The sequence below is a fragment of the Haliotis asinina genome, chromosome 1 (genome assembly GCF_037392515.1).
Source record: "Haliotis asinina isolate JCU_RB_2024 chromosome 1, JCU_Hal_asi_v2, whole genome shotgun sequence".
In the NCBI taxonomy this organism is placed as follows: Eukaryota; Metazoa; Mollusca; class Gastropoda; order Lepetellida; family Haliotidae; genus Haliotis; species Haliotis asinina.
Genome location: NC_090280.1, coordinates 6,459,422 through 6,466,407, shown reverse-complemented (window position 1 = coordinate 6,466,407; position 6,986 = coordinate 6,459,422).

Below are 6,986 nucleotides of genomic sequence, written 5' to 3'. Positions count from 1 at the left end.
ATTTCTCAGGATCAGGTGAATTTGGTATGGGAGAGTCCATATACTATGATCAGAGGGGATTTAGCGGCCGTATTGGAGTGAAAGAATGACAAAACTCAGTGATAGATTAATGAGTGTCTTTTTTATGCATCATGAAAATGGTAATGGTAAATTATAACAAAATGCCCAATACCCGTCCAGCATGTCATACATATATGCATCATAAAACGATAATTTATCCACTGAATGATACCTAAAAATTACCTTTATTATATGTATAACATCACATTTTAGTTAAACGTTGCATGCGTTGAGCTTGTTAGATGTTTTAAAGATTAATGGAAAAGGTAGAGAAGTTGTTTACTTAATTACCCAGTTGGGGATCCTTAATTACTTATTTGTTCTGAAGGAGCACGGACTATATATTCTATATTTAAGTGGTTATTGGCGAATGTCAGTGGGATTGACAAGACATATTTCAAAACAGCTTAAAGATCTCACAACGCTGTTTATTGTGTCCCAGCATAGTCTTTGTGTCACTGGAGTAAGGGCTTTCACAAATAACTTCTCTGCGTTCCGGACCTATGAAGATCTGGAGTAGAACAGGGCTTCAACAAGCAATGCTTGCCATAAAAGGTGAGTATGCTTGTCGTAAGAGGCGACTAACGGGATCGGGTGGCCAGACTCGCTAACTTGATTGCCACATCGGTTCCCGATTGTGCAGGTCGATGGTCATGCTGTTGATCACTGGACTGTCTGGTCGAAAATTGATTATCTACAAACCGCCGCCATGTTGCTGGAATATTGCTGAGTGTGACATAGAACTAAACTCACTAAATTAAACTGAAATTATTTGTCATTATATTTTCATTTGAATTTTAACCATATGCTTGCAAAATAAAGAAAACAAGCAAATGAAAATATTTTCGTCCACGAGCGAGGTTAGTCGAATTAAGACAGGAGTGATACTTATAAACACACTTTCATTCATTTACAACCTCTAAAACAATAAAAAAATCTATGTATTTGGAGTGGAAGTGCAGATTCTTGTAGTTAGCGGAATTACGTCAAAATGAGTTGAATTTTGTGCCATATCCTCACTCAGTTACAACCTCCAAACTACAGGAAAAGATGTATTTTGAGTAAAAGTAATTATTCTCGTATATTTTTTAAAATCCCCCTGAATTCGCAAAATTGGATCAGTTGGATTTTGTGTCACGATACTCGTAAAGCCACTTTCATTCATTTACATCCTTCAAAACATTGGAAAAGAATGATGTATTTGGAGTAAAAGGAAATATTCTCGCCCATGGGCGAGATTGTTTTTAAATCGCTCTAAATTAGCAGAATGAAGTCAAAATGAGTTGGATGTCGTGTCATGATACTTATAAATATGCTTGCATTCATTTACAAACTGCAAAACATGTAAAAAGATCTATTTTGAGTGAAAAAATATTTTCTCGCCCATGGGCCAAAATGTTTTTCGCCCATGGGCGAGAGTTTTTAAAATCGCTCTCAATTAGCGGAATTAAGTCATATGAGTTGAAATTTCTGTCATGATGCTCATAAATGTACTTTCATTCATTTACATCCTCCAAAACACGTGAAAACATATATTTGGGGTAAAAGGCAATGTTCTCGCCCATGGGCCAAAATGTTTTTCACCCATGGGCGAGATTTTTAAACATCGCTCTAAATTAACGGAATTAAGTCAAAATAATTTGAAATTTGTATTATGATACTTATGAACATACTTTCACTCATTTACAACACCCAAAATATGCAAAAAAATGTAATTTGAGTAAAAGTGAATATTCTCACCCATGGGCCAAATGATATTTTTAAATCGCTCTAAATTATCAGAATTAAGTCACAATAAGCTAATTTTCGTGTCACGACACTAATAAATATACTTACATTTATTTACAAACTGCAAAACATGGGAAAAAATATGTATTTTCAGTGAAAGTAAATATTCTCGTCCATGGGCCAATATGTTTTCCACCCATGGGCGAGATTTTTTAAAATCGCTGTCAGTTAGCGGAGTCAAGTCAAATCGAGCTGAAATTTGAGTCATAATACTTATTAACATTTTTTCATTCATTTACAACCTCCAAAACATTTATTCTGGACGAAATTAAACACTCTCGCCCGTGGGCCTGCCCATGGGCCTGTCTATGGGTCGCTGTTCGCCCATGGGCGTGCCCATGGGCGAGCGACTTTAAATTTTCAGTTTTCGAAAAAATATTTTTTCAATTTTTCATCCTTAGCACATATTCATAATAGCTGCATGTTTATTTTTGCCAAATCTCTTGTGAGAGAGCGGTCACAGTGCGGAGAGTTTCTGGACTATTGTGAGTCCAGAATTAAATTGTGACGTGTTCATAACAATCCACTGAGCACATGGTATCATGGGGTCGTTAATAACGTCAAAATGGTGAGAAAATTAGTCGTAGTGATACTAGTCGTAGTCGCATGAGATTTACTGTTATTCACTGTGTCCACAGGGACGGTTAGGCCTCACCAGCAGTCACAGTGAGTAAAATACATCGTGTGAATGTTCTTTGATACCAGAACCAGCAGGGTTGACTGTGAGTAAACAGTGTTTACCATGGGCAGTCACTTCATTGTGAACAATGATCAAGGGTCGGTCAGGCTACGTAAACCCTCACGTAACAGTGACTCAAAAGGTAACTCTAGACCTAGACAGGGTATAGTGGTCATCACTCACCATCCCGGTCTTCTGGTGACTGGGAGATTGAGCCGAGCATTGCTTCTGCTGAAATACCTTAGAAAAGGCAGATGATTGTGGAAGAAGCATCATGTAGCCCTGCCGGTTGTATCTGTCTACATCCGGTTCTAGTCAAAATACATTCTATAACACATCACTGCTCCCACTGTGAGCACGTACAGTGTATTACTCCTGGGTAGACCAGTTGTGATCAGGGTTAGAATTAACTTCAGTGTCACAAATGGCGACTAAAGGATCGGGCGTACAGACTGGCAGACATGGTTCACACATATCATCGTATTCCAAATGCGTAGATTGGTGTTCACTGGATTGTCTGGTTTAGAATCGATAATATAGCAGGAATATTGCTGAGTGCGACGTAAACAACAAACATCTAAGACATTTTTAGACAATGAATAAAAGCTTGACCCTATAATTGTCCCCAGGAGCGGAGGTGAGGAGAAAGCAGAGATGCAGACAGAATTCGTCGGTTTGTATTACTTGTATTCTACAGCAAGGCAATGTCAAACGTGTTCAACAAATCTTTTTATAGCACGTTCCAGTCTATGTTGTCATACGATAAAAGTATAATTTTAAAACTTTGTTCATTTTCTTGAAGAGGCTAAAGTAAAGAAATTTGTCATTGCTGTTCAAGGTGCATGTATTTTCGAGTGGCGAAAGTTCCATCCATACTACACATGTATTGCCTATCTATTTTCAGTGATACAGGAAAATGAGCTGTATTGGAGTCACAGTGACAAATGTCCAGCGACAGGTAACCATTGTTTCCTATGTTGGATACAGTTCACGCTTCCGTATTCAACATTCAACGCAAACATGCATAATTTGTGCAAACTGTGGTAGTGGCTGTGTTACCGGTAGAATTGGACACAGTTTTGGCAAACACAACGGTGCCATCAGGGATGTTACTGTACACAGCTCGATCACGCTGTTAGAGTTACTCCAGATGGACAGTTTAACGTTTCTGAAGACAATAGAGACTGGCTGGCGTTCGGGTGTGATGTGTTATACTTCATGATTATACAATGCCATTTAGATCGTGGTCAAATGTAACATATGTCATACTGGGATTACACTTTCTTAGTAAAGTACAAATGCCAGTGTGTTTTGGTTAAGTGCCATCCGGGATTCGAACTCACACCCTCAGAGTCAGGCACCTAATCGCCAGCACACAAAGTCAGCCGCCTAGCCCGCTCAGTCAGAGCGACCTGCACAAGATGGAAGTCGGACAACTGGTAGTATAGACTGCACACCTTGTGTACCCCTCTAAAAAGTGTTCAATGGCACTGCTTCCACGGCCTAAAGCTTTGATAACACAATGCCATTTAGAAAGTGGTCAGACGTAACGTATGTCATATTTGGGATTACACTTTCTTAGTGAAGTACAAATTCTAGTACTAGAATTATCCGATAGTGCCTGATCTGATTACAATTTGATTCTGGTTCGGAAACATATGCTCAAGACAACAATGGTTCTGGAAATTACTTGGCTATTGTTTGAACAACTATGTTAAGATTCATCTCAGGCGGAGAGGAGGAAAGACTCAAGGACTGTGGGAGATATGGACCACGACTACGTCTGTGCTAAACTGAACAAGGTACTTGTCAATACTCAGATGTGTGCATGCATGTAATGTATACGTATGTATGTCTGTATGTCTGTCTCTGTGTGTGTGTCTGTGGCTGTCTGGATGGATAGTTGTGCGTGAGTGAGTGCGTGTATTGAAACCATGACGTCATACACTGATAACGTTCACTATTTACGATTATACACACACATATATCTTTAATTTCCTGATCGTGTTGACAATGATACTACAGAGAATAATACTAACATTAGACGACTGCAGGAAGTATGTACACAGACAGAGATTATACCAACATGAAACTCCCGCTTTACTGGAGATGCCTATCTCAATGTTCTCCTCTGTACACAGATACAACGTGTAGGTGTTGAGCAAACCAAACCATGAGCAAGGAGACTGCATGGCCAAACAAACGTGACGGTGATGTACAGGTGAAGCATTGTTTCCACCGAAGTCTTATTGCAAATGTCCTGATGTTTAGTGATGTAATGTGGAGAAGCTTCAAAAGTTCATGTATTGTGTACCTTTGTCCAAGAGGATTGTTTAGCTGACATCACCACACCGGGAAAGTATTTTTATACGATTAATTTAATTATTTAAAGAATATATTGTGTACAATTGCTTGTTCTTCTGTAATTAAGTTATTGTTGGTTTACTAGGAATTAAGCACTGCAGCCCTGTGGAGGGAGATGTCTCGGTGCTGCTCCCCTATCTGCCGGGATTCTATGCCACAGGGTGCGTGCTGATTAAAACCATCCTCGATCTGTCAGTGACGTACACGTGCTCATTCAAGGAGGTCACCAACGTGGTAAATGCAGCGTCATCGCATGGTCCTTGGTGACGACTTCTTGGGGATGACAACGGGAAAATTAGTTTTCAGTTGTGTCATTGTGTCATCGAATGGGCGTTCAGACGGTTCACAAAATTTATTTAACTGTATGCATAAATATTCGTCAGTATGATTTAATACGTCTAAGCGCTAGTATATTGCTGAACTACACTCCTCCCAATTCTTGGAAACACATCGTACAGTTTGTTCTGTCATACAGCGAGCTCTGACATACGGAAACCTGGAAATCGTGAAAATCTCAAAACGAGACTCTGCCACTAGAAAGGCTTGGCGGTCTAGTACGGAACTGATATTATGTCAGTCTCGTTATACGTTACAGAACTACATTAGATTTTAAAAAAAATATAACATCTGTACCCAGTGATGCATTGTGAATCTTTTACGACCTCATCAAACGGGGACAATTTGTGACGTCTTAGTTAAGGGCATACTGCCCACACCTCGCTATAAACCATACGGTGTTAATAAAGTTAAAAGTTAAAAATTCATTTGGAAATACCATTTTCTTATGAAACAAGGAATTTGAATTCAGCGTAATCAGAGTTGTTTGTGATGTAAACAAAAGGTACCACGTGATTTATGTTGTACGTATATTGGATGCTGTATCTCCACTTGTGTGAACTCTGTGTATAGTCTAAGCTTATGTGGATTTATATTCGTCCCATTATGGGTTTTTGTTTTTGCTTTTTGTTTTGTTTTGTTTGTTTTTTGGGTTTTTTTTGTTTGTTTTTGTTTTTTGTTTTGTTTGTTTTTGTTGTGTGTTTTTTTCTTGGTATGACTATCTCAATGACAGCCTTGCCGTAAAACCTTCGATGACTGAAGACTGAGGTTGGATTCCCGGCCTCAGATGAAAGGGTGGAAACTGGATGATGTCTCCCGCCACTGTTTACTAATGTTTTCAAAACCGCTACCCTATTCACCTTAACAATGTACACCTTAACAATGTACACCTTAACAATCTGGAACAGATCTGATCTTCAGCAACACATGCTTGTCGTGAAAGCCGATTAAGGGTATCAGGTGGTCGGGCTCGCTCTCCAAGCTAATGTATGTTACAATATACCAACTGCGGAGATGCGTCTCGACCACGGTCAGTTATATACAGTAAATTACGAAATCAAACGCAGGACACACTACAGCTACATCCACATTTGTGTACACGGTCCATAACCGTGGGGATTTACATCCTCCAGCCCTTAGAGAAGTGGTAGAAGCATTTGAACGGGGCAACTTCCTCCGCTATTAACAATGCTGCATATGTAAACATTGCTGAATGCAGTAACCAATGTAGTTCAATATTTGCACTACAAGGAGCTGGTGTGTTACTGAATGTAACCAGCTAGCCAAACCTCCCTCATCGATACATTACCTCGCCTGTCAGTGACGGAACTGACTGCACTATTTACAGCCTTCACTGTTATTTACTACATATACAGATTCAATTATGTAAACATTACAGTTAACAAAAGTCATTGCGTTTCAATATTCGTACATACGAGGAACAAAATTATTATTGGCTGTTTCCAACAACCCAAATGTCGCTCAATTCATGGCGATATATTTAACCACACGTTACTATCTCTCCGTTCTTGTACACAATGTTGTTAATGTTTTGTAGTTGTAAATGTCGTCTTATCGCCATACTCGGTTATGAGCGTTATGCACAATTCGTCAGCTTGACGTAAGGCAAACGCGGAAACACATATTTGTGTAACACCGAAATAAGGATAACAGATAACACCCTGGGTTCTGTTGAGTAGAACAAGAGTTCAGCTTTCCTCATCTCGTCACGACCGAGGGCTCACTTGCGCTTACCTTC